The sequence below is a fragment of the Bombus affinis genome, chromosome 15 (assembly GCF_024516045.1).
Source record: "Bombus affinis isolate iyBomAffi1 chromosome 15, iyBomAffi1.2, whole genome shotgun sequence".
Classification (NCBI taxonomy): domain Eukaryota; kingdom Metazoa; phylum Arthropoda; class Insecta; order Hymenoptera; family Apidae; genus Bombus; species Bombus affinis.
Genome location: NC_066358.1, coordinates 7,698,624 through 7,725,850, shown reverse-complemented (window position 1 = coordinate 7,725,850; position 27,227 = coordinate 7,698,624). Strand labels below are relative to the sequence as shown.

Below are 27,227 nucleotides of genomic sequence, written 5' to 3'. Positions count from 1 at the left end.
TGTAAATACGTTTTGCGCGAGGGACAGCAAACCTTCTGCTCGATAGGAGCAAATTTTCACAAGATTCTTTCAGTTGTGCCGATATCGATGCCCCGAGCAACGATATCGAAACGTTGTAACGTGTACATTGGGAAGAATATTTTTATATCATGTATACTATGGATTTCTATATATATGTTATGTTATATACTTGTGTATTGAGGTTCGCGCGATTCTTTGGTATTATAGCTCCGCTGCCAGTGTAGTTAGGGACAATGTCGAAGGAGAAGGACGAATTGTTCGAAGGGTACACTCGTAGCACCGTGCGTTTTTAAGAAGCGAAATGGCGCACGCGCGATCAACACTTGCGCGATTTACGTAAATGCAAAAACGCCTACTTTCTTTTTTACACGGATAGGTTCTTCTCGTTATTCTACGAAAAAAGAAACTGGTTAGTTTAAGAGATATTTTAACTTCGATCTCACTGGTAGAATATCACATGACAAACAGGGAAAGACCGTAACGCGATACTCTCGTATTTACGTCTTTCGTGTCCTGCACGTGACAAATTCTAGAAGATTAAAGTCGAAATATCTCGGGTAACTAATCGTTCTTCCCGGCATTGCATGTCGATACAAAAAAAGTGTGTACTTCCATTTAAGAAAAATAATGCCATCGTTGATTGCACATGCATCATTGCAATTCCAATAAAACGTCGTCCATCTCGTACATATTTCATAGTCAGTTAGTTGACTTATTATTAGTTACGCAACGATTACGTTTTCGATGAATATTCAAGCAATTGTTTTTCCTTTTTTTTGTTACAGGTAAGCCCGATTTCGATAAAAGATTCAGTTCAAGGTTCAGTCACGGCTATCGAAGATTTAGTATGGAGAGTGAGTATTCCCGTGAAAGACACTGGTCGAAGTGGTGGGGGGGACGTTTCCTACTAACCTCGAGGGAGACATTGATTTCGTACAGGCTATAGCGCTCAGTTTGTGTAATCAAATATCTTAGGTCTACAGAGTGGTACAAAAATGATGCAATTTTCAATCCCAAATAATTTATTAACGTATACATAGAAGAACTTGACAGTATACAGGGATCGTAGTGATTTATAATACCTTCTGTATTCTTATTTCTTTTTCTTTTGTTTTTTTAAACATTATTTTGATTTTGCATTGTTATCGTATCGTTTTCATTCTTCTCTTCGAATGATAATTTCCGAATCTAGAATTATCTTTAGTTAAAATACACTTTGGGAACCGTTTGATCAATCCTAACGTATCGCTGAACAATATTTTCCGAGTTTAGAATTAGTTTATAATTAATTCAGAACTTACTGAAGTGTATTTTAATTAGAGATAATTCTAAATTCGAAAATTATTATTGAAAAAGAAATTTCAGATAAGAAGACGATACAAGAGTAATACAAAATGAAAATAGCGTTTACAAAAAGATAAAAGTTAGAATTCTAAATTAATTTAGAATTATTTTTCGGTCGAATAGCATTATTTCGATCGAAAAACGCAATCGAAAATCGCAACAAGGATGAGAATATAGTAAGGAAAATATTGTTGGTGTCTTTTGTGGAGATTTTTGATAAATTTTTGATAAATCTTCTAAATTTTTAATTCACTACCAGCATAGCAACGTTAAAATCTCGTTTAATCGAGAACTTCTCTGAACAAGGTTTTTAATTTAAAGCTTCTCTAAGCGGTGTCTCTAATTTAAAACTTCCCTAAATAGTGCATGCTACACTATACAATGGGGGTGACTATAGTCACCCCTATAGTCACCCTATCGGAACCGAAGGATGGAAAAAGTCACGGATTATGGGTGTCGAATTTTCTCCGTAGTTTCCAAGAGTATAATACTTCTCTTGCAATCGATATATCGCTTCTCTCTCTTCTCTCTCTTTCTGTCTAACTCGAAACTAGCTAACACGTTCGCCTGACTATATTTCCTACATATACCGTGCCGCATACTAATCATTGTATTATTCTATCTTATCATAGCACAATGATTTTTGACGAATTTTGGAAAATCATTCTGTATATTAATTTTTGTCACATTAGTCGCAAAAGCTTTACGTTCTAACTAGTTCGCGAATTTTCACGCGTTTCTGAGATACTTGAAGATGCAAAAGTGCACAGAACGTGCATACACACAATAATCTGTGGAATATCCAAAGCGTAGTGTTTGCTATGGTATTTAAGTATAGTAATCGTTATAGAGTTTTTATCGTTATATTCTATCAGACAATGAGATATTTATGATTCGATGTTTATTACGTTTAAATATATCGCGAGACAACGTTGGGATATTTCTACGCTATTGCGACCATTTGCAGTTTTATGTTCCACGTCTTTGTGTCTTATTTATGACTTACGCGTCTAATTCACGTAAGATACAAGTCCAATTTCTAAGTTACCCCATTGAAACAAATAAATACCTACACCAAGCGATACGTATATCGCGAAATATCCATAATCTATCTATAAATATAGTTTATAGCGTTAGGTAAAGCTATTTCTATTACTTTCTTTGAGTTTCGAATTATATTCATAAAAATATAAATTTGCTTGCATAGATATCCACGCTCTACTCGCAAGAGAGAGAGAGAGAGAGAGAGAGGGAGTTCATCTGACGGTTCATTAACCCCGCTAGTGTATACTACCCTTTTAATTCCCATAAAAGACATCAGAGCTATTTTAACCAATGAAATTAGACGGCGGAGCGTATTTAGCTCGAAATTGCGAATCGCTGGGGGGGGGGGGACGAGCAGAGGGAAAATTACAATTTAACTAGGTTCTCGTGTCCGCGTTACGATTCCATCGTACGTGGATGGAACACAATGAACCACTGGCACGCCGCGTTACGTGTTATAATCCCGTGGGAAAAGACGGACTTAGTTTAGACTTTAAGGGTGGCGAGGTGAAGGAGAGAGAAATTTAATTACAAGAAGCTGGCCTCGTGTCCGCTGCTCGCGGCTTTTCACCTTCTTCCACCTTCTTACGTTCTCGTTCAGAAACTCGTTCGTACAAAATTTGGAACTCCTTTAGGTATTTCGATCACATGGTTTCTTTTCTTTTCTTATTTTATTTTTTTTTTCTTTTGGATTATGGAAAAAATGTTTCTTCTATTATCGAGAATCCAGGCAACGTATATATACGTTCTGTATATTTTAATCGAATCGGATGAAAGTTTACTGTGAGTTTTGTTGTCTTTCTTAGTTGTGTTCATCTATGAATTGCATTGTTCTCGATATTAGAGCTGCGGATTCGAAATTAATAAACATCGAATTGATAAATATCGATTGCGAAAAAATTGTTGCTGAAAATTTCTGTTTTTGCCCGGCAAATTCTACCGCTTGTCGAACAACAGCATAAACGAAAACACAAGCATCTCCTATTCTAAAACAACACAAAGACGTTAAAGCAAAAGGAAATGAAAGCAAGTGGAAAAAGTATGCATTTTGCTCGCGAGTAACGCCCGCAAAGGCGCTGTCCTAGAAAGCGGTGGATTCCCTGGAAACGGCAGCGATAGTTTATTCGTGTCACAGCGTGACCACGTTGCCACGATCGATCCGCCGACGTAACACGATTTCGTCGATGCAATCGAAACTCGATTCCTCGAGCGTGCTCGAATTTCCATGAATCCTGGCCACTTCGAGAATTCGTGAGATCGGCTTTCTAGGGAATTTCGTCGGGCCTGCCTGTCCTCGGAGATAATAAAGAAGGGCCGAACGAGCGTCGAGTTGGACGAATTGAACGTCGATGGGGACAGTTGATTGGATTTGTTCAAGCAGTTTGCTCCTAATAAATGCGCAAATTGTCATGCCACGTTTCGCTACTTCAGACCGAGCGAGTGACGATGTTCTTCCCCCTAACGTTCTAGTAAAATTAATATGGCGGAAACGTAGACGAGCATTTGTCCACTGACTGGCAGGCTTACCAACGTGGCTTTTTGACTTTTCTCCGACTTAGCTTAAATATTTTTCTTGTTATAGTCTCGAACCGTAATTAATGTTACTGCAATTTCGTTTTAATATAAAACAACAATAACGCAACGTATATATCACATTTGACTTAAACTTGCCTAATAACCTTAACCTTAACCGTAAACGATGCTGCTGAATTAAGAAAAATCTTTTCTCTCGTATCCTGCGTTAAATCAAAAGCAAGAAACGGAATACGATCGAAGCTTGTCGATGCTGTTAGAAGAATTAGGGCAGAATAAAGAGTCTACTGTATCGACGCGTGTATTTACCGTGTAAACGAATGCTCGAAGACTTCAACGATAAGAGAAATCCACGAATGTAGTGTCAACGAGGAGAAGAAAACCTAGATTTCGATCTTTCCTCGTAATTTGATTATGAAAAATATATTTAAATACGTTTGCCCTTCTTAAGATAGTTTTTGACTTAAATAAAGACACGAAGTTGGCAACCGTGTAAAAGGATATGCGCATAGTTTCGCGGCGCATTTTTCCACGCGTTTGGTGATTTTAAACGACGGTTTCGCTCGTCGTTTCGTCTTAAACGGCCGTTTCGGTCGTCGCCAAGCCATATTTTTATCACAATGAATGTTTGTTCGCTCGATGTAAACGCACCATTACGAAGCTTTTTAAGACGGTCCTGTGGAAGAAGAGCGAAGAGATAGGGAATTTTCGTTTCGATTACAAGAAGATCGGGATTAGAAGGAATTCAACAAAGATTTATTTTAACTCTGCTGCATTCTTTGGGCAACCTGGAATTCAACCACGTGTTTTTATCGTTAGCTTGCAACTATTAGGATGAAACGGAAATGGGTTAATTCCTGGATAAAGTGGCGGGACGTTTCGAGAATAAAGTTCACTCTGAGATTGTATTTAACTTCTCGATTCGTCTTATAATGGTCAGTTTCGTTTTTTCCTCTTCTTTTTTTAAGTAGAACATAGCGTTGCAAAGCGTATTATCGGTAACCAGATGTTGATCTGGCTTGGAGATCGAACTTTGCTTCTCACGAGTGGGTCGCAACTAAGAAAACATCTTGGCGGAAGAAAAAGATGACCCAGTCCACGTACTTGATATACCGCGTTGAAAAAATTGAAAAGGCTCCGTGGGTAGATTTTAGAACGATCCGGACAAATCCGTTTCGTGATGTCGATCCGTCTTATTTCGAAAGCAACAGCGGTCTGCGCCAAATAAATCAGAGTCCGAGTTGTTAAGAAGCATTCCAAGTAAGAAGTATAACGATGTAATGTAACAAATTTTAAAATCCGCGTTAAAAAAGGGAAAGAAATCTGAAATGTCAAAAGTCGTCGAACAGACAGCGAAACAAAATTCATTATCTGGAAACCAATCTTTCTTCTAAACAGTTCCTCTGTTTTTCCCCTTTTGCCGAGTGGTTCGAAAAACCACGCGAGTATCTAAATGAGAACAACGCTACGCAACTCTAACGACTAACTAACTTACCAATAAAGACTCGAAAGAGAAACGCCTGGTAAGAAGAACGATAAGACAAGAATGGGAGAACTCGTGGCAAAATGGCAAAACACCATCTTACGTGAATGCAGAAGGAACGTACGCGGATTGAACTGGGCTCTGTGGCTTTCACGAGAACAGAACAGATATACCCAGTTGCGTTGTAAATATTACAATTATATAATCGGAATTGATCACACCATACGCACATACACACACTTACACATGTATGCATATTTAATTAACGTTTGCGGACTGTAAACGCGAATCCGCGTTTCATAATACTTCATGCGATATCCTATAAAAATGTTAACTACAGTTAATTAAAACAATAAAAGAAAACCTCTAGAACTCGAAGATACCACGTCTTCCCTCGATGTTCAAGTTATCGAGATCCGCCACTGTATTTGTGATAAATTGCAGTCACCTATACCTTAGCAGGCAATGGGACGAAAACGACAAATAAACGAAGATTAAAGATAAAAAAGATAGAAAGAATAACAAAGAAAGTAACAGTAAACTCAAAGACAAGAACGCAGACCAAACTGATGGACTCTGGGAGAATGGAAGTTAAAGGAGAAATTGTGCGTGTGTGTGTTTGTGAATCGCAAGATATTACGCAAAGTACGAGGAAATGCTTCGTATGGAAATAGTGAAATTCCTCGCTAATGCGTACATTAATTTCTCGTAAGTGTAACATGTGCGATCTGATTATCTCGCGTATAGAGCGACATATAGTTAGGACGATGGGACGAGAGGCCGGTGAATCCCAGTAGCGTGTAAACGTTTGTGAGAATCGTTGTTTTACACGCGGTTCGTCGTTGTATCAGCGAGCCGCCTAGGAAGCGGATAATAAAGAAGAAAGCGAGACAATTCTCTTGCTTAAACGGCAGCAACGCGCCTGCAATCTTCGTGAAACGATCGCTCGTAGCGTATCGTCCGGTTGAAACGTATCGTTCGCGATTCGATCGGTGGCCGGTATTTATGCGATATTTTACGAGATTGTTGGACAAGATGTGGCAAATAGATAAAAAAGTGATGTTTGTAATAGTTCGTAAGAAGTGTGACAGAGATGGAGCGACGCATTACGCCCGTGTTAGATGGCTTTAGGAGAGACGTGAAAGTTTTATGGAATGGCAGGTTCCCATGGCCAAAGACGGACGTTGAACGATCCGTCGGACGACTGTTTGCTATTGTAACGTTGTAGGTTCTTTAGCCAAATAGCAATCGGTTGGTATCAGCGTCGTTGAAAATATTTATTAACCTGGTTATGCTGTGAATGTTCGCGCAGATTCACGTTTTTACAAAGCAAACAGAGGAAATACAACGGAGTTGGGAAATTCGATCGCTGTAATTTTCAATTCCTCCTCCGGCTATCGCAATATCGAAACATTTTCGTCGAATTTCGGTTTGCTACATCGTACTCTGTTTTATTCAATTTCGCATTCCTTGGAATAGAAAATTCCTTCGGTTCTCGTAGGACGCTAGAATCGTTCGAATTCTTCGGTTAGTAACGATCGACGAAACCATTAGATCTTATCTGATCGCCGAAATTTGACACTTCTTTAATTTTCATAATACCACGGCGTTCGGAACGCGCTCGGTTCTTGCAACTGTAAACTTTCAGTTCTTATCGTTCGGTTTCCATAATATCGAATTTCTCCGATTTCTGCGATCTATTTAGATTTAAAATTTCAGATTCTTTCTAAAAAGAAACCAAAACACTAATCTGGAATACTAATAACGTAATAGCTACGAATATAATAACGATAAATAATTATTCACGAAACAATTTCCTATCTGCTACTCTCCACGCATTTTTAATTACATCTCCATAAACGTATAATAAATTGGCACGAATATCCGCTACGATCTAATTGTAAATTTATTCGAAGCGTGTGTCAGCTCGGATCGAGGATACGCAATTATCGATGCCCGTGTTTCGCTAGAAAGTAGCTATCCAAGCTTCTTCCGGTAGGACAGCCTAGCGGAAGATCGACAGGGAATCGAGTTTGAAACGATATTGCTGTTACGTTGGTTGGTGAAGTTTGCCATCTGCGATCGAGTTACCGCGAAAATCGTCGGTAGGGCCGTTTTATTGGATCCCGGAAACCCGTGGCACGAATCGCGATTGTCCGCAACTTGTGCCAAGCTAGGGCAAAGTGAATCGAGGCTCGTTAGCGTCTCATTATACTCGTGGGACTACAGTCGATCGCGCACTTATCGAGTTATGGCTTCAATGGGAGTGTTTTATTAAACACAGTTGCCGCATCGTGAAATTAGTAAAATTAGCGTCGTTTACTTGCTTAGGTTGATTGGTTTAAGCGCGTCTAAATTCGTTCTAGAAGTACAACATTTCATATAATTTTCGCGCTTTCGTATAATTTTTCCACTGTTATTGGCTACACTGCGCACATTTTTGCTAGAAAACGCGAATGTGAAAAATCGAAACAGAACGCGCGTGATACGGAAAGATATACAAAACGTGCACAAGACATAGCGCTTTCTATGATCTTTGATAAGCAAAACTCTGTAACTGTACAGCGTACGTCGATGATTTTCTATCGACGTTTTGTTCTCTGAATTATATTCTCGGAAATATGAACTTGCATAAAAATGCGCGGTCTACTAACAATTGATTTTTATATTGTTGTCAACTATTTTTCAAATTAGTTTCGAGCGTGTCAAATTCTATACACTTCTCGCGTATATTTTCTTATCTTTGAAATTTTAACGTTAACACCGTTGTACCAGTATTTTATGTTCCTTCGAACTGTTTGTCGATTGAAACATCTTTGTTTCGAGCGCGCAAAAATTCTCTACAAATGTTCGCCAATCTCTTTTATTTTCAAAATTCTACTCGACTCTATTGGTTTGGCAACTAAGTGATTGCGGATTTTGTCGTTAGGTGATATCGACAAAATCCGCAACCGCTTAGTTGCCACCCGTTTTTCTATATTTCTTTTTACCGTTCGTTGGTTTAAATAACAAAATGTGTTTCGAATAGATAAAATTCTATATCTAGCCTTCGGCGTTATTTCTCAAGTTTTACTCGACGTCGATAAACCTCGACTTTATTTTTCTTTTTAACGATCCTTTTATTCTATCTCTTCTGCCATTTCTTTTCTATTATTATCGTCTTTCTGAATTTTCCTATCGTTTAACCATTCTTCGAGGCACACGCAATATCGATTTACGAGATTTAATCTAAATTTTTTAGAAAACTTTTATCACCGATACTCACGCAGATAGCGCCGTTGAAAGCTTTTGCCGCTTTCGTATAATGTCGTCATCGTTGCATAATAGTTAGCCGTAAAAAGACTGTACAATTATAGAGCTCTCAGTTATGAAGCTAAAAGCCTTCGACTATAGAATTATGAGAAGATGTGCAACTGGCAGGTGTAAATTTTCATTGCATTCCGATGCTGTAAAGCGTAGAGTATTTCGCTATTCTTTTTAAATGAAACTTATTTTTATCTTTTTTTTTTTTTTTTTACTGGAATTGTATTTATACAAATTTTCAATGAAAATATTTATACGTCTAATTTTTTAGTAAAATATTCAATCGTTACTATTTAATATTATTTCCGTAACGTCCTTTTTACTTTTCTTATTGGGATATTTAAGAATTTTATTTTTATCAGAATGTTCGTCAATTAATTACCATTTTTGTTTACGTCGAGAAGAAAAGAAAATTAGAATACCTAAAAACGATTATGTTTTCGCTGGCGTTTTTCACGCTGACACATTGACACAAAAGATAAGAAGAAAGATATACGATTTTTATTATAACACCTGGGAAGTGATATTTTTCTCTTAGAATATTTATTAACATAACAAATTACAATTATCATTGACCTCGATCAACGTCGCGGTGATTATTATAGATAAAAAAAATTAAATTAACGCCATGCGAAGATTGACGTAGTTAATAGCACTTCCGGATTGATTCAAGGCCGTGTAATCAATTACGCTTTCATTACGCTTCTTCGCTACCTTCGTCGATTTACGTCACGCATTTACACGTAATATCAACTTCGCAAACTCAAACTCGTAATATCTTCCTCGCGAAACTAAAACTCGTGTACTTAAACACTCGTATGGTACGTATAAGAGCCAACGACAAAAAAAAAAAAAAAGAAAAAAGAATAGTTGCCAATGGCAGCTTTTATCATTATGTGGAACAGGAAGTGAAAGTGCTTTTACACTGTTACGTTTCACTAAATCCACTGAGGCACCTGAGCCTGTATGTTTAATCCGCATTACGAAACAATTGGTTGGCCTTCGAACGTTTACTCGAATGATAAATACAGATATTTTGCAATATTTTTTACATAGTACTTTAATACACAGTGGCATGAAAGAGTTTCTGCTCATGTACACTTGTCATTTTATGTTCGTAGACTGATGTATAAGAGAATTTGAAATAATATCGAGTAGAAGGTAAGTAAAAGAAAATAATACAAGATGTAAAGATCTATTGTTATAGAGTTGTATAAAGTATTATTTAAAATTTTCTTAAAATATCGCGTTTGGGTTGTAAAGTGACAAATGTATCTGATTTGGAAACTTTTACACGTCACTGTGCATTGGATACAAAAATATTTGTGTAAATACTTGCACACCGATATTATAAAAAAATACCAGTGCAAAAATTATTAAAATTCATAGTGCGTCAATTGCGAACTTCCCTTTTGTACAGAGGCTGCAAAAATTATTTGCAAAATACTTCTACTAAAATGGTAAGAAATTACCAATACAAAAATTACTAGAATTCAAAGTGCACCAATTCCGAGCTTCCCTTTGTACAGTGGGTGCAAAAAATATTTGCAAAAGTCCCCTACCAATATGGCAAAAATACTATCAATATAAAAATTATCAAAATTCATAGTGCGTCAATTCCAAACTTCCCCTTGTACAGTGGCTGTAAAATATATTTGCAAAATACTTCTACTAGAATGGAAAATAATTACTAAAATTTAAAGTGCATCAATTCCGAGCTTCCCTTTGTACAGTGGCTGCAAAATATATTTGCAAAATACTTCTACTAAAATGGTAAGAAATTACCAATACAAAAATTACTAGAATTCAAAGTGCACCAATTCCGAGCTTCCCTTTATACAGTGGGTGCAAAAAATATTTGCAAAAGTCCCCCTACCAATATGGCAAAAATACTATCAATATAAAAATTATCAAAATTCATAGTGCGTCAATTCCGAACTTCCTTTTGTACAGTGGGTGCAAAAAATATTTGCAAAAGTCCCCCTACCAATATGGCAAAAATACCACCAATATAAAAATTACTAAAATTCATAGTGCGTTAATTCCGAACTTTCCCTTTGTGCAGTGGCTGCAAAAAATAATTGCAAAATACTTCTACCAATATGATAAGAAGTTACCAATACAAAAATGACTAAAATTCCTAATCTATCAATTTTATGCATTTCTTTGATCCGTCGCTGTGTATCTTTAATTTCATCAAAAAGAAGAATAAAATGAAAACACGCTCGCCTGATCCGAACAATCTCGATCGCTTGTCAGAAACAATGTTAATAGTAACAAAAGCATTACGCTTCGTTCTAAAAAGTTAATGTAACATGAATTTCGTTTTCCAATAGCCGCTGGATAGAAAGAGCGGCCTACAAAGGGTCCAGTAAACAAATGTATTATGCATAACACGAAGCTCTACTTCGTTGCAATTCCTTCTTTCAACGTTAACCGTGTTTTCTATATGTTTTTCCCCTTCGTCTTTCCCCCGTTTCTCTCTTTTTCTTCTTCTTCTTCTTCTTCCTCTTTTTCTTTCGCTTTTTCACGGATTACACACGCGAGAGTCGATCATATTATCGGCTGAAGAGATTGTCTGATAAAGAAAGTCGAGAATTCCCAGACGGCGATTAGTATCGTTCGCATGATGCGAATCGGATTCACGATCGAACGATCATTGTTGACCAGCAACGTGACTGGCTCTCTATTTTCATATGAAAAGAGAATAAGGGAAGAGAACCGTGGCTGGAGCGACGGCTAAAATTGTCGAAAGTTGACTTCGCGCCAACTTTACGGAATATCTCGACGTTGCTCGGAAAACCTCTTCGTGGAACGATGCTCCAGCTATTGGAAAATTTGAATAAAATTCGGGAATATTTAGTACTCTTCTTTCGTATATATATATACATCCATATCTATGGTTTCAGACTATTTCGTTAGCCCTTTTTCTCTCGTTTGATAACTTTTAATTAAACTTTTGTTCTTGAAAAAATCAGCAGGAAGCGGTAAAGCGCTGAGATAGCGGGAAATTTTAATCAAAAGGTGAAGTTGTACTTTCAGGATCTTCTTCAGGATAATTGATGCTTCCAAGGGGCGTTATTCTAAAGTTATTCTACTATTAATTTTGACAAAATTAATTTCAGCGTTCACGATTCGTTCTATGGCAAATAGTTTATCGTGTTTTAGTTGATAATTGCAGACGAAAAATAGATCGAACCTAATCTTAAACTAACCTTCTGCTAAATACATTTCTACGTTTATCAATATCTAATTATTAATATTATTAAGATATGCTGGCAACAAATACCTTGTGATCTCCGTGTATCTACATTCTCGTCTAATCTAAGGATGAAAAGCGTGCCAAGCAACACGAACACCATTATACTAAAAAATGGGCTAGCAACTAAGTCATTGCGGATGTTGCCATTGCCACCTAATGACAAAATCCGCAATCACTTAGTTGCCAACCCAATACCATCATCGCGTACCGCTCTTTGAAAACGACGCACTGTCGTACGCAATGAAATCATCGAATTTCCCCTTTATTCGTAGTTTTATAATCTCGCCGAAAATAAGTAGCTAGATAAAAGTATTCGAGATACTTTCGCGCGTTAGTACGTCGTGGACGAATGGTGAATCGGTGAAAGGCAGAGTCGATGGCGCTGTATCGCTGAGAAACCGAGAATTTATTAATCGCGATGGGCGTTTCGCCGGCGAGAGTTTCATTGGGAAAACACGGACGACCGTAGGAAGCCCGGAAATTGCGTACCATTATTGTCATTAAAGATTTCTACGTTTGTGTAACTTTCACCGTGGGCACGTGACGTCGCAACAAACACGAGGCTTGAAACTGAGACGCGAGCGTGCCATTTGCTCGTTAACGATAGATTCTTCTCCAAACACGCACGCGTACGCCAAAAAAAGAAAGGAATATCGACGTTCTAAACTTCATTGTCCCCGTTGAACGCAACAGTCGAATCTTTTTTGCGCGTTGTTTGTGTAACCTCGAAAATTAGCCAACGCGTCTCCACTGTTACAGCTACCGTGCTACGATAGCTGCGAAACGTTTCATTTGTACGTTGGACATTACGACTCTTTTGTCCTCGTTGCTTGGTCGCCTTGGTTTACGCCTCCGTTTAGATCATGTTTCACAAATGTTTTTCTAAGAGAGAGAGAAAGAGAGAAAAAACACACGGACGCTCAAAATTAATTTGAGCCGATTCTCAGCGCCTTTTTTGGCCTTCTTGCAACTTCTTGAAACTTCTCGAATGATTTCTCAAATTTCAAACACTTCGTTGAACAATCTCAGAAAACATTTGAAATCTCCAATATTTTGCGTCCCGACTATTTTGAGCCACGCACGTATTTAAAGTTAGCAATTCTAACCTAACCTCATTCTACCGATCCATTTGTTGCCAAAATTAATTTGAATCGGTTTTAAGTCTCGTACAATTGAATAAGCACCTGCAACTGCAGATATATTGCTATAAAGCAATTTTAAACGACACATTGAAAAAATCCGATCGCTCAAACAAAATGCAATCGATCTCGCGTGATTCGATCGGCATTGTTGAAAAGAGACCGGCGTCTGTCGTTCAGTGGGGCGTTAATCGCCGAAAGAAGTTGGCGTGAATATCTCCGTGGGGGATTTCATTCATCGGTTCATTCGTTTTTTTCCCTTCTTTCTTTTTTTTCTTTTCTTTTTTCGAACGAGACCGACGTTCTCAGAAGCGCGTCGCGAGGAATCGTCTGAAACCGCGTTCGATTTATCCCCTCGATACCTTCAGCCTCTTCTCGCGTGTCTGCGATATTGCATTCATTCGACGAGTGGCTACACCCTCGTATACCCCGCCATACCACCAGTTTCTCAATTATCACGGCCGAACAGACGACGACACGGTCGTTGCGAATGCGCCTTGAAGCTCGTTTCACAGCTCGTGTATCACGACCTCGATTTCATTACACCCGAACGAACCAACTTCCTCGTTTCTGTCTTCTCCGCGTGGAAAAAGAGCCTTTTTCTGGAAACGAAAGTGACATTTTCTAAGATACGGAACATTTCGAAAAATAATAATTTTTTGGTTAAGAAATTGTTGATTCTTGAAGTAATGTTGGAAATATAATAACATTGAAGATTCCAAGTAATGATGAATTTTGCAATAATTTGAATTATTTCATTACTTTGGGATATGGGAATTTTCGAGATAGCAATCATTTTTAGGACACAGCAATTTTTGAAAAATAATAATTTTTGATGTATGAAATTGTTGATTCTTGAAGTAGTGTTGGAAATATAATAACATTGAAGATTGAAGGTAATAATGAATTTTGCAATAATTTGAATTATTTCATTACTTTGGGATACGAGAATTTTCGAGATAGCAATCATTTTTAGAACACAGCAATTTTTGAAAAATAATAATTTTTGATGTAAGAAATTGTTGATTCTTGAAGTAGTGTTGGAAATATAATAACATTGAAGATTCAAAGTAATAATGAATTTTGCAATAATTTGAATTATTTCATTACTTTGGGATACGAGGATTTTCGAGATAGCAATCATTTTTAGAACACAGCAATTTTTGAAAAATAATAATTTTTGATGTATGAAATTGTTGATTCTTGAAGTAGTGTTGGAAATATAATAACATTGAAGATTCAAGGTAATGATGAATTTTGCAATAATTTGAATTATTTCATTACTTTGGGATATGGGAATTTTCGAGATAGCAATCATTTTTAGGATACAGCAATTTTTGGAAAATAATAATTTTTGATGTAAGAAATTGTTGATTCTTGAAGTAGTGTTGGAAATATAATAACATTGAAGATTCCAAGTAATGATGAATTTTGCAATAATTTGATTTATTTCATTACTTTGGGATACGAGGATTTTCGAGATAGCAATCATTTTTAGAACACAGCAATTTTTGAAAAATAATTTTTGATGTAAGAAATTGTTGATTCTTGAAGTAGTGTTGGAAATATAATAACATTGAAGATTCAAGGTAATGATGAATTTTGCAATAATTTGAATTATTTCATTACTTTGGGATATGGGAATTTTCGAGATAGCAATCATTTTTAGGACACAGCAATTTTTGAAAAATAATAATTTCTGATGTAAGAAATTGTTGATTCTTGAAGTAGTGTTGGAAATATAATAACATTGAAGATTGAAGGTAATAATTTGAATTATTTCATTACTTTGGCATGCGAGGATTTTCGAGATAGCAATCGTTTCTAGGATACAGCAATTTTTGAAAAATAATCATTTCTAGCCCACAAGAGTGCTGGAAGAGTAATCATCTTCACTATACGAACAGTTTCGTAGAATAATAATTTTTAAGATAGAAAAATTTATGAAAAATGACCATTTTTAACATAGAACGCTCTTCGAAGATTAATGATTCTTCAGAATAACAAACATTTCTGGCAATTATACACTTGAAATTAGAATAGTCTATAGACCATAGACTGTAGAGTATATAGTGTGTGAATGAAAGCGTGAATAAAGGAAGACGAACAAAGACTGTGAGAGGTAAACGTAGGAGATAAGACAAAGATGTATGGAAAGTGAGAATAACGAACGACAAGGAAAAATAAAAAGATAATATTATAATCCATATATACTTTATTACACATACAAAATTAAACGTGTTATACATAGAAAATAAAATTGATTCGAATACCTTAACAATCTCGTTCTATCGAAATATAATTTTTAACGTGTGTTACCTACATCGGACAGAATTTTCCGCGTCCATTTTTACAACAGTTAACGCGATTGAAAAATTCCAACGACTTGAGGAATTATGCGACAGCGTCAGCCGCATCCATCTAACGCGTATACTTCGCGAAATCGTCGAAAATAGCAACAAGCGACACGTACGTTAAAACGCGTAAAGTACTCGGCGTGTAAAGTGTTTGAGATAAAAAAATTTTTTTTTTGGAAACCTTTGTCATAAAAATTCCGCCATTTCCAACATCGACGCGAATTACTTTCTTAAAAGCTGCAAGTCCGCTACAGCGGCATATCAATTTCTCCCTTGCTCGGTTGAAATTTTGAGATTTCGTGGAAAGATTGCCTAAGTGGATTTATTAAGGGAATATTCAACCGCGAGATTTTTCCAACGTCGAAATACAACGAAGTATCGCGGGCCTAGCACGGTCGAGAAATTAAATTAACTCGGTTTCTTGAACACGCTCAATGAGATCAATTAAGGGGAGGCTGTTTTATTCGCTGAAATTGCTACAGAGACACTGCGTTTGATTTTGAGGCGGCGCCACCGGTTGGATCGAGATTACTCCAACTTACTTTCAACTATGCGTTACACTAATCATCGTCATTGATCGTATACAACGTAGACGTGACAAAATCCATTAACTCGGATCATGATATAGTCGTGTGATCGAATAGAAAAATGTTATTTATAAATTAGAATGTACTCAACGCTGATCCCAGTAAATTGTTTCAACGTTCAATTGAAAAATCAACATTCGTCGTTGTTTCTTTCCTTCGTCTAACTTTACGTGGTTTTTACGTTAATTCCTATGCAATTCTTGTATCAACAAAAATTGAGAAATCGATCGATCGGATAATATTGGGTTGGCAACTAAGTGACTGCGGATTTTGTCGTTAGGTAGTATTGGCAAAATCCGCAGTCACTTAGTTGCCAATCCAATAGAAGAATTTACGTAAATTTAGACGAACGAGAAAGAAATAGCAACGAACGACTTGTGAAATTAAATTTGGGTCTGGCAGTAACGAAAATGATAAAAATACAGGGGAAGATAATTATAAAAAGGAAATAGCATAGATATCGTTTTCAAACAAACGTATATTTCATTAACATAGTTAGCTACGTTTGACGAGTATACTCGTCATCGTCCGCTCTTTGCCACGCGTCTTAGGCGCGACAGCTTCTTCGTCTTCTCAAAGAGGTCGCAACAGCTAACTGGTTGAAGGAACGAAAAAGAGTAGCGTATAATATTTTCGAAATACATATTTTACTTGGTTACTTTTAATTGTACAATTTACAATTTTATTTAATATATAAATATATTACGGTAGAAAAATGATAGAAAGAAGAAAGTTGTCAGAGGATCGATCAAAACGTAAAAATTTGGTGTTTTATTTAGAAAAAGGGAGAAGGAAGAAAGTAAAATGTCGCGTTAAGTATCGAATGATAAATAGAGAGTGTGCTGTGCCGATGTTTTATAGCCGTTCTCGTGTACAGATCGAAAGGATAGAATCGAGTTCCTTTTTCTGCCGCGATCCATTAACCTCCACGAATGCAAATGGTCGGCGAGCAAAGGCCAAGCTCTCTCGCTATTCCAGACATTCTAATCCGAGGCGAAAGTCGACTCTGTTGAGGTCTGCGACATGGATTGATTTTATCATGTGTGACTTTGTCCTTTTTTCTTTTTTCCTTTTTCTTTTTTAAATTCTCATTGCCTTCAATTTGTATAATTACCTATAACGACGCAAGAAAAAGATAATTTCCAACAATTAGAATGAGCAGTCGCTCTTGTTCTATTTATCGATAACGATCGGTAAGGCACAAGGTTCATCAGGATAGGAAGAAATTCGTGAAATTGTAGTTTGACTCGCAAGTAAAAATTTGAGCAAGAGGAAATTTCGATCAAGATATTCGTATTACAAAATTCACCAAGAATAACCAATGAGGGACAAGATTAAAAGAAATTCGTGAAAATTATTGTTTGAGACACAAGTTTAAAAAATTGAGCAAGAAGAAATTCCCATCAAGATATTGAAAGTTATAAAATTTCTCAAGAATAAACAACGAGGGACAAGATTAAAAGAAATTCGTGAAAATCATTGTTTGAGACACAAGTTTAAAAAATTGAGCAAGAAGAAATTCCCATCAAGATATTCAAAGTTATAAAATTTATCAGGAATAATCAACGAGGGACAAGATTAAAAGAAATCCATGAAAATCATTGTTTGAGACACAAGTTTAAAAAATTGAGCAAGAAGAAATTCCCATCAAGATATTCAAAGTTATAAAATTTCTCAAGAATAAACAACGAGGGACAAGATTAAAAGAAATTCGTGAAAATTATTGTTTGAGACGCAAGTAAAAATTTGAGCAAGAAGAAATTCCCATCAAGATATTGAAAGTTATAAAATTTATCATGGAATAATCAACGAGGGACAAGATTAAAAGAAATCCATGAAAATTATTGTTTGAGACGCAAGTAAAAATTTGAGCAAGAATTTCCCATCAAGATATTGAAAGTTATAAAATTTATCAGGAATAATCAACGAGGGACAAGATTAAAAGAAATCCATGAAAACTATTGTTTGAGACGCAAGTTTAAAAAATTAAGTAAGAGGAAATTCCTATCAAGACATTCCAAATGATAAAATTCATCAAGAATAATCAACGAGGGACAAGATTAAAAGAAATCCATGAAAACTATTGTTTGAGACACAAGTTTAAAAAATTGAGCAGGAAGAAATTTCCATCAAGATATTCAAAGTTATAAAATTCCTCAAAAATAATGAACGAGGGACAAGATTAAAAGAAATCCATGAAAATTATTGTTTGAGACGCAAGTAAAAATTTGAGCAAGAGGAAATTCCTATTAGAACATTGATAATATTAAAATATGAATAATCTTCATGAAAATACTTGTACAACACACGTGAGACAATAATTTCCATCTGGACGTCAATCTTATTTTATTCGTCGATAATAGCCGACGAAGGATAAGAAAGATATATGTAATTTCGTGAAATTATTATGTACTTAAATCTTGCGTAGCAAAGTGAATGAAAATAAATTGCTACTAAAATATTTGCTTGCGCTGCTTGCAAACTTCATAACTCGAGCTTAATAAAGACTCTGTAAATTCAAACGAAAGTCCTTGGAAACGTTTTGCTTTGAAACTTTCGTGCTTCTGAAGTAACTCAAAATTAGGATCCATAGAAAATAAGTACGTACTCGTATACTCGAAACTTTAGACCTTGGCATTATAACGTGTCCTTGCTATTCTACAATTGCTCAGAAAACTCTTTGTACACGTTCTAGGAACGACATCATACATATTAATTTGAATAAAACACATTGTACATTGCGTCATAAAACAACACATATTTCCTTTTTCTTTTATTTTCTACATTGTAATAAATCACAATGTTTACCTGTGGACTCGACTACGTGTAAATATAACAATTACAAATTGTTCTGGACAATTTTATTTACTTTAATTATGCTCAGAACGTAGATGTAATTTATTTTTCAACAGAAACGAAGAAACGCATTGTAAGATAGGAAATTCATAGATAAATATGTCGTTATATTTGTAACAGTTAACAGGTTAAATCTATGTTACAGAAGGCAATATAGAAAGGAAACTTTCTGTAATATAATGAATCGCATTTACGACTTACCGTTTACGTATTTATAGCTCGTTACAGCATAAAGAAGTAATAAAACGAGTCTTGACCATCGTACAGGAATCAACATAATATAACACGTCGATTCTTTAACGCTGGAAATTTTTTATCATTTTATTTGAATAAAAATAGCCTGCAGCAAAGTGTATAACATAGTAATATTGGGTTGACAACTAAGTGATTGCGGATTTTATCAATACCATCTAATGACGATCTAAAGCAGAACGCACGAGGCTTTTGTACAAAAAAGAAGCGTCAATGTGCAACATGTGTGGCACATATTCTAGAAGAACGTGAAGATTGTCTGCCAAGATCCACAAAGGACTTTGATCGTAATAAAAATAATATAAAACAGATAATAATAGCCTGCGCGCATTTCTACGTTTACGGGGAATGGAAAATCGCAGAAATACACAAAATATTCAATGTACAGTACGAAGTACAGTAGATAGAAGAAACAAAGCTCTACTTAAATTTGTTTAATTATAAGAATCATAAAAATACTAATTTCCATGAAAATCCTCGGTATAATAAAAAGAAAGGAAAAACAACAATATAGAAAAAGTCGTCGACACATGAAAATTAGCAAAAATGTATAACAGAAATAAAGAAACGAATGCAGCTGCGAGACGTATTAAATAAAAGAAATGGAAATAAATAAAAAACAGGCTCCTCGCAAAAGCAAGGAAATTTAGGTGCGAAATGTAGGAAATAAAAATGAAGCTAGAAATAGTCGTTTCGTGTGAGAAAGCGGTCATAACAAATCAAGAAAATAAAAAACAACGAAAGATTACCTTTTTCCGAACGAATGAAAATTTACCTGCGAAATGTAACAAGATAAACAAAATAAAGAATAATCGTCTTACAAATGAGAACAACTCCGAACAATTCTGAAATACGCAAAATTAAGAAGAAGAAAAGAAAAAAGAAATGAAAAAAGGAACGAAAAATTGGTGTTTCCATGGAATGTACGGAAAATGAAAAAAAAGAAAAGGAAAATTAGTGTTTCCATGGAATGTACGGAAAATTAAGAAGAAAAGAAGAAAAAAGAAACGAAGAATTAGTGTCTCCAAGGAATGTACGAAAAATTAAGAGGAAGAGAAGAAAAAAGAAACGAAAAATTAGTGTTTCCAAGGAATGTACGAAAAATTAAGAGGAAAAGAAGAAAAAAAAACGAAAAATTGATGTTTCCATGGAATGTACGAAAAATTAAGAGGAAGAGAAGAAAAAGAAACGAGAAATTAGTGTTTCCAAGGAATGTACGAAAAATTAAGAGGAAAAGAAGAAAAAAAAACGAAAAATTAATGTTTCCATGGAATGTATGAAAAATTAAGAGGAAAAGCAGAAAAAAGAAACGAAGAATTAGTGTTTCCATGGAATGTAAGAAAAATTAAGAAAAAAAGAAGAAAAAGAAACGAAAAATTAGTGTTTCCAAGGAATGTACGGAAAATTAAGAAGAAAAGAAGAAAAAAGAAACGAAGAATTAGTGTTTCCAAGGAATGCACGAAAAATTAAGAAGAAAAGAAGAAAAAAGAAACGAAAAATTAGTGTTTCCATGGAATATATGAAAAATTAAGAGGAAAAGAAGAAAAAAGAAACGAAAAATTAGTGTTTCCATGGAATGTACGAAAAATTTCGCGATCGACTGTATTATGCGAGTTACGATAATGCATCCTCGTGGTAATCCACACGCGTGACCCTCGATCTTGCCAGCCTCTCGTGCAGTTCGCAAAACGCTCGTTGGCATTTCTTTTGCCACGGCGGACCGTCTCCGCCTGGTACGAGCTAATCAGAACTAGTTACGTAAAGACACGCGGAGACGGCCGCCGACATGCTTGATTTTCCACTCGCGATCCGACACGAGTAAACTTTGTAACGAATCGGCCTTTGGGCACATTCTGCAACACTGATGGAAACTCGCCTTAACAGTACGTGGTCTACATATGTTTAGCGAAAACTTGTCAACCTCGAGGAACCTTCTAAGTGCTACAAACTATCGTTCCTTACGTATTCTACGTACATTGAAAACATTTCTCACTTGTATTAAATGTATTTCAATCGTTGCTGGCATTAGACCCGCGAGAAATGTTCTATAGAATTTTCGTAGAATTACAGCGATTTATTTTCACGAAGCTTTTTGTGATCTACTCAAGCTCGCAAACCTGCAAATTAGGGTTTTTCGTGTATCGTACATGGGGCTATCGGAAATATCTTGTGCAAATTTTATGAAATTACAGTAATTTTTTTTTTCATGAATTTTTTACCATCTACATGAAGCTTGTCAACCTTGGACACCTGCAAATTATTGTTGCTTATGTACTGTACACGAAGCTATGAGAAACGTTTTATGGAAATAATTTTGATTTTGTAAAAGAGATTTCGTAAAATTATAGTGGTTCGTTTTGATGAATGTTTCATGATCTATATATGTTCACCTAAAGCTTGCCGTTCTAGGAAACGTCCAAACTATTTGTTACTCACACATCGCTACGTGTGTACTTTGAAAACATTTTCTATTTCTATTAAATACATCTCTGTCGTTGTTCCTATCGGAACTCGTATCAGAGATATGATCTAGAAATGTTATAAAATTATAACGCTGTTCAGTTCGACGAACCTCAATTTCCTAGCAAGCTTCCCAAATGGTTGTGTATCTCATCGCCACTAAAATATCGAATAATTCCTTCTACATCCGCCGACGTTAAAATGCTCCGTTTGCTACAAAACAGATAGACAGATTGTAAGAGAAAAAATACGAAGAGACTTGGTATTTCGTGGCTGGAGAATGACGGCTGTCACAGAGGCACTAAACGGAAGTTGGCGCGTGATACGGGGAAAATGCGATCGCGGATAAGAGCAAAACGTTTGGCATTTCCATGCGCGGACAGGTATACGGCGACACGTCGCTTGTTTCCCATTTGCTTTCGCCGGTCGGAACTTTCACTCATTGTTAAAGCTGCTTCACGCTCGAATTCACCGCGTGGACATCTCGTTCGATCTCGATTCAACGGCTGTTACCGACAATCGTGCGTGGAAAAGAGCGTTTCGCAAGAGGAGCCGAGGGTACATCGATCATTTCCACGCCGGTAAGCACCGGCTACGAATTTACCGGAATCTCGTCTCGGTGTACAAGGCGGTACCGTTATTATAATGAAATGAGTTATTCGATTAGTTGGCCGCTTTGATGAACTTGGCGCACGCACCGAGCAACTGCGACCGAGCGCAATTCGATTACGATGCAATCGGGACGCATAGGTCTTTCGATGGTTTTACGAGAGCTGCGTCACGGCGAAACTACGCGATACTGTGAATTCAACTACGTGTTGCATGGAAATTGAGAATTTCGCGAAACGGTTGCAATTACGATGATTTATTACGATATGTTATTTGCTTCTGCGTATCTTGCTCGTGTTATTCGTCGCGCAACTTCTATCTGTACGTTTGTGAGGCAGAAATAAAATCCCGTCTGACGTTGATAAATAAAGAAATAAATAAATTTGTATCGATCGGCGATAAAATCCGAGAAACTGAGATACGCTGAATTTTCGAACGATGGAATCGCGGAAACGTCGGACGCCGAATGTAAAAGCATTAGAATCGCGAGTCGGGAAATTTTGAAATCGCAAACGTCTTGGAATAGCATCCGTGATGGGGAAGAGCGTTTGGTTCGGCGATATTGGAATTGCCGCGCGTCGGATAAGAAACGCCGGTAATTGCAACGCGTCGAATTGGAGATACCACCGGGATCGCGGTACGCCGAATTTGTATGCATGGAATTACAACGCGGCGAATTATAAAACGCTGGAATTGCAACGCGCCGAGGTAGAGTACATTCGAATTACGATATGGATGGGCCTGATTTGGACGTACTGGAATTGCGACGCATCGAAACGGAGTTTGGAATTGCCAGATGCAACAGTATCGGAAAGTACTACGATGGCGAATGCCGTCTTGAAATTGCAGCATACCGAGATTGAGAATCGTTGAAATTCCGACGAACAGAATTCTCAGATGCGGAAATCACGATGTTTAGAATCCAACTATAAATACGTATGAAGCGATCGCGTTGCCCAGGACTCGAACGTGGTGGACTCGGTTCGCGAGAAGATCGACGCTTCGTCCGCAACTTCGATTCTCGTCTCGCGTGGACATCGAACGCTCCCAATAGCGGCGATTAGTCATAGATTCGTGCATTGCACGCATGTGTGCCCAGTAAAAGGAAGGAGAAAAAATGACAGAGGTGCACGACTAGAGCCGGGTAGAGCAGCGGGGCACGGTGAGACTCGCGTCACGTCGCGGCGTCCTGTCCATCGAGGTGGGGTGCAGCCGTTGGACGGTTTCGCGGCGAACATCCGAGCGAGTCGCGGCGAGTGAGCGAGCGAACCAACCAGTCAACCTGAAACCGCGAACAGCCGCGACAGCGTGTGCCTCGTCGTTGCTCCGTGCGCTCTCGATGGCGCCAGGCATCGCAACTTTAAAATAAACATCGCGATTCCGCCGCGGGCGTCGGCGAGTATACGGCGCGCGGATCTTGAATCGGGTTTTGCCGCGCGAATATCTGTCACACGGTTGAAATACGGCCACGCGCCCGTTTAACTAGTTCACGATATCTTTTAATTATACGGCTCTAGATGTAGGATAAGTGGTTTAACCGGGTGGATTGATAAGGAGGATTTTTACCGTGAACAACGGTGCTTCGAGTTGTGAAAACAGGAATATTGATTAGTGAGAGTTGAAACGTTCGAGAAGTTAGTGTAACGGGGATTGCCGCGCATGGAATCTGTCGACTTTGCGATTGCCTTGGAAAGGTGCTGCAATTGTATCGGAATGCTCGTCGCAACTGCATCGCGGGGAAATCGAGCGACACGCCAATTACTCCCGTTGGAATCGCGACGCCGCAATTCCATTCCAGAAGGAATTGCCAGTCGTTGAAGTCAATTGCAAGGGAATTGACAGGCATTGCATTACGAAGAAACTGTCATCGTTCCAACCGACCCATCTTTCGAGCAATTCCATTTCGTTGATTCTTCCGTGCCACGGAATTACGGTGCCAAGCGTGTTCCAACGTATCAGTCTCGACGACGCAGCAAAATCCAGAGAATTGCCAGCAACCTTGCGCTCGACCTCAAACTGAAGCAGCCTCTCGAACGCGCGACTCGAGCTCGGCTTAAGGCTCGAGTCAAGGAAATCGCATCGTGACCGAAATGCCGGGCTAAAATCCGAGCTAAAAGGACCGACAACCTCAAGGCAAAACGGTCGGTTCTGTGGCAAGTTGGCGCGAAGGTGCCGAGCGTTGAATCGGATGGAAAGGGAGTCGAGCGGAGTTGCGATAAAACGTTGTATGATCGGGAAAGGGGCAACTATGGCGGCCAGTCGGTGAAATCGAAGATGCAGCGAAAGCGCGATCGGTCGAAGTTCAAAGTATAGCGGCGTCTATTGAGCGTTTTGCTCTCGCGTTACGCCCGTGGAAAGTCAAACGGACGGAGAGAAAAGGAACGAGCGAGGGAAGGAGAAGGTGAGAAGGGAAGGACGTGGTGTGTACGCCGACAGACTTTCACGTCGACTCTGTTTCTTCTGGATCGCGTTACGAAAATCGCGATCCGTTGCCCGAGTATCGCTGGAAAAACTCGATCACCGTTATATCGGAGATCGATGTGTCGCGAACCTTGTGTCACGATGCGAATTCAAAGGGGAATAAATCGCGAGAAGTAGAGACGATTTGCTTCTCGAATACGACATTTCGACCGTTCGCTCGTCTTTACGTAATCGCGTAATGTATCTCACGAAGAATTTGCTCGGTTCGTGCGAGCAAATACGACTGGTCGGATGCAGAACATTTTTTCAGTGAAATCGTCGCGTGCTTTTCGGCGATCGTCCGATCTCGAGAAAGCGATCGTTAACGCAGGTTGTGAACTCTGCAGTGGACATTTGATGGAATATAAACGTTGGCAGTTGAGACGTACAAGCGATAACGATAAATAACAAGGATATAAGTAACAGGCGAAGTACGAGATGAAATATGGAAGAAAGTACGAGTCAAAGTTGAAGTTGGTCGGAAAGAACGTGAAACGGAAGAGTGTGTTTTTTATTCGACACGATTCTTCAAAGATAAAAGTTTAGGCCAAAGTCGGGTGATACTTTGCTTCTACCAAAGCCGGTCTTCTCGATAAGAGAGAGAGAGTGGAAAGATTAAGTAGCAAGTTTTAAACAGTTCGAAGTTGGTCGAATTATCGGTCCTCGAACCGACGTCGCTTCCTCGTGAACTTCGCCAGACTCCCGCCTCTAATCGAATCTTCCGCAGCAACGACGGATAAATCGATTACCAATTAATACCCGGAGTTCTCTTGGGAAAGAGAAGAAAAAGATAAAAAAGCAAAATCAATTTTGTGATGGAGCAAAATTCGCAGACCCAAAAACCAATTTAGTTCGCAACTAAATAATGACTAGATTTCCTAAAGTTGCGAGAATTTGGTTAATTGCCCAGAACCACGAAATAAGACGACAAAAATTCAATTATAGCAGCTGGATTTCTTGGAATTGCGACACATGACGGATTGGAATTCGCTGGAAACGCAGTGAATAAAATTGTGCCGCGTTAGAATCGCTGCACGTAGAAGCGAGGCGCGCTGGAATTGTCGCGCGTAGAATCGAATCGCGTTGCAATTGCGAATACAAGAAGTTCGGTGTGAAATCACCGCACACGGAATTGATCGAAATTGCCACTTTCGGAATCGATCCGCGGTCGTTGCATCGCAGTTGCCATTCGCGGAAATCGTTCACGCGATAATTGCGATACGCCGAGTTTGGAATTGCCGGAATTGCTACGCCCGAGATTGGAACAACACGCGTGCGGAATTCAATCGTTTGGAAATTCCGACGTACGAAATACAGCTTCGCGAGAATGTCGGAATTGTCGAACGTATTAATTACATTCGAATAAAAAAAAAAAAAAAAGAATACCTCGAACGACGACAAAATATCGAAGACTATGGAGGAAGGTGGAAACAGAAAATAAACGGCTATACGATAAGAAGTCGATAATACGATGATCGATGGAGGAAAATTGGGCGCAGCACGCGTTTATTGGTTCTGACGGCCATAACTACGCGATAATGATGCGCATTATAGTCGCGATTCGTGCGTCATAAGGTTTCGACTGTCGGCGACGACGGTGACATCAATTTAGAGACTGTCCGCCGCGGCTAAATCTAATTATTTAACAAGCCGCTGGCCGTAATGCGCCTCGAGCGCGTACGCGAAATTGTGTGGAAGAAGGCGACCGCTGCGACCAACGTCGTTTCTCTTCTCCGCCTTCGTTCTTCTCACGGCTATCGACAGTTTAGTGCAGTGTATCGTTAGTACGCCGTGGTGTTTCGCAGTTTTATGCTGCCTTTGTGTTTGCAAACGCATCGTTTGAAGATACCAGGTATATCCAGAGTTTCTTGGAAGGGAAGCGTGGAAATGTCTGGCGACTTTTCCAATCTTTGGCCATCTTTGGATTAATTTGTCCCATTTTTTTTTTCTTTTTTTTAATATTAATTTTCTCGGAAATGTTGCGAGGTGCAAAGCAAAAGTACCACGAGTTGGTGAGCAGAACGAGTGAAATTGAAATATCGCGCGATTTATTGAATTTCGAAGAGAATTACGACGCTACCGATCGATTTAAACGTTTCGGCAAATTTAAAAAGCCCCGTGTCCCGTAAGTTTCCACGCGCGAGACTGTGACTTTTGGTGACGCTTTTGATCGATTTCGATCGCAATTTCGCATAATTTTCCACGAGCTTCGTACGATGTACGGAAACCTTGTCGTTTAAAGCTTACGATTTGGCTATTTTTTCCCTCCATTTGTTCTTGAAACCATAAAACTGTCGTAGCCTTGATGTGTCTCGACTAATCCGGTTCACCTCGCAGCCCGATAATTGATCGAGCAAATTAAAAACTTGGGCAAATATCGTTAGAAATTCAGATTGCATTCGGATGCTAAAAACAGCGATGAATACAGCATTCTCGAATTATAAATACAATCACATCGACTCACGACCAAATATATCCGAATTCTTTTACAATTGTTTTCGAAATTGTTCTCGCTGT

General features: G+C 38.1%; 1 protein-coding gene and 2 long non-coding RNA genes across 9 annotated transcripts in view; all 3 read left to right on the top strand.

Annotated features, from left to right (window-relative positions):
- Window positions 1–27,227, top strand: part of LOC126924796 (IQ motif and SEC7 domain-containing protein 2) — a 138,905-nt gene that overhangs the window by 56,015 nt on the left and 55,663 nt on the right. The window contains exon 1 of one of the 6 annotated variants that reach the window (XM_050739654.1): window positions 21,760–26,562. The exons of the other annotated variants lie outside the window; for them this stretch is intronic. The gene's annotated coding sequence lies outside the window, so the exon portion shown is untranslated. Of the gene's footprint in view, window positions 1–21,759; window positions 26,563–27,227 lie in introns of those variants that run through there. 6 annotated transcript variants of the gene reach the window in all.
- LOC126924811 (uncharacterized) lies at window positions 882–16,206 on the top strand. Of its 2 annotated transcripts, none has more exons than XR_007713703.1 (3): window positions 882–10,256; window positions 10,682–14,199; window positions 14,719–16,206. It is a non-coding gene; the product is annotated as an uncharacterized LOC126924811 (long non-coding RNA). The 2 variants fall into 2 exon arrangements; XR_007713702.1 differs by having other exon boundaries at window positions 882–13,851; window positions 14,026–14,199.
- LOC126924810 (uncharacterized) lies at window positions 17,389–20,771 on the top strand. The gene is made up of 2 exons (XR_007713701.1): window positions 17,389–20,089; window positions 20,140–20,771. It is a non-coding gene; the product is annotated as an uncharacterized LOC126924810 (long non-coding RNA).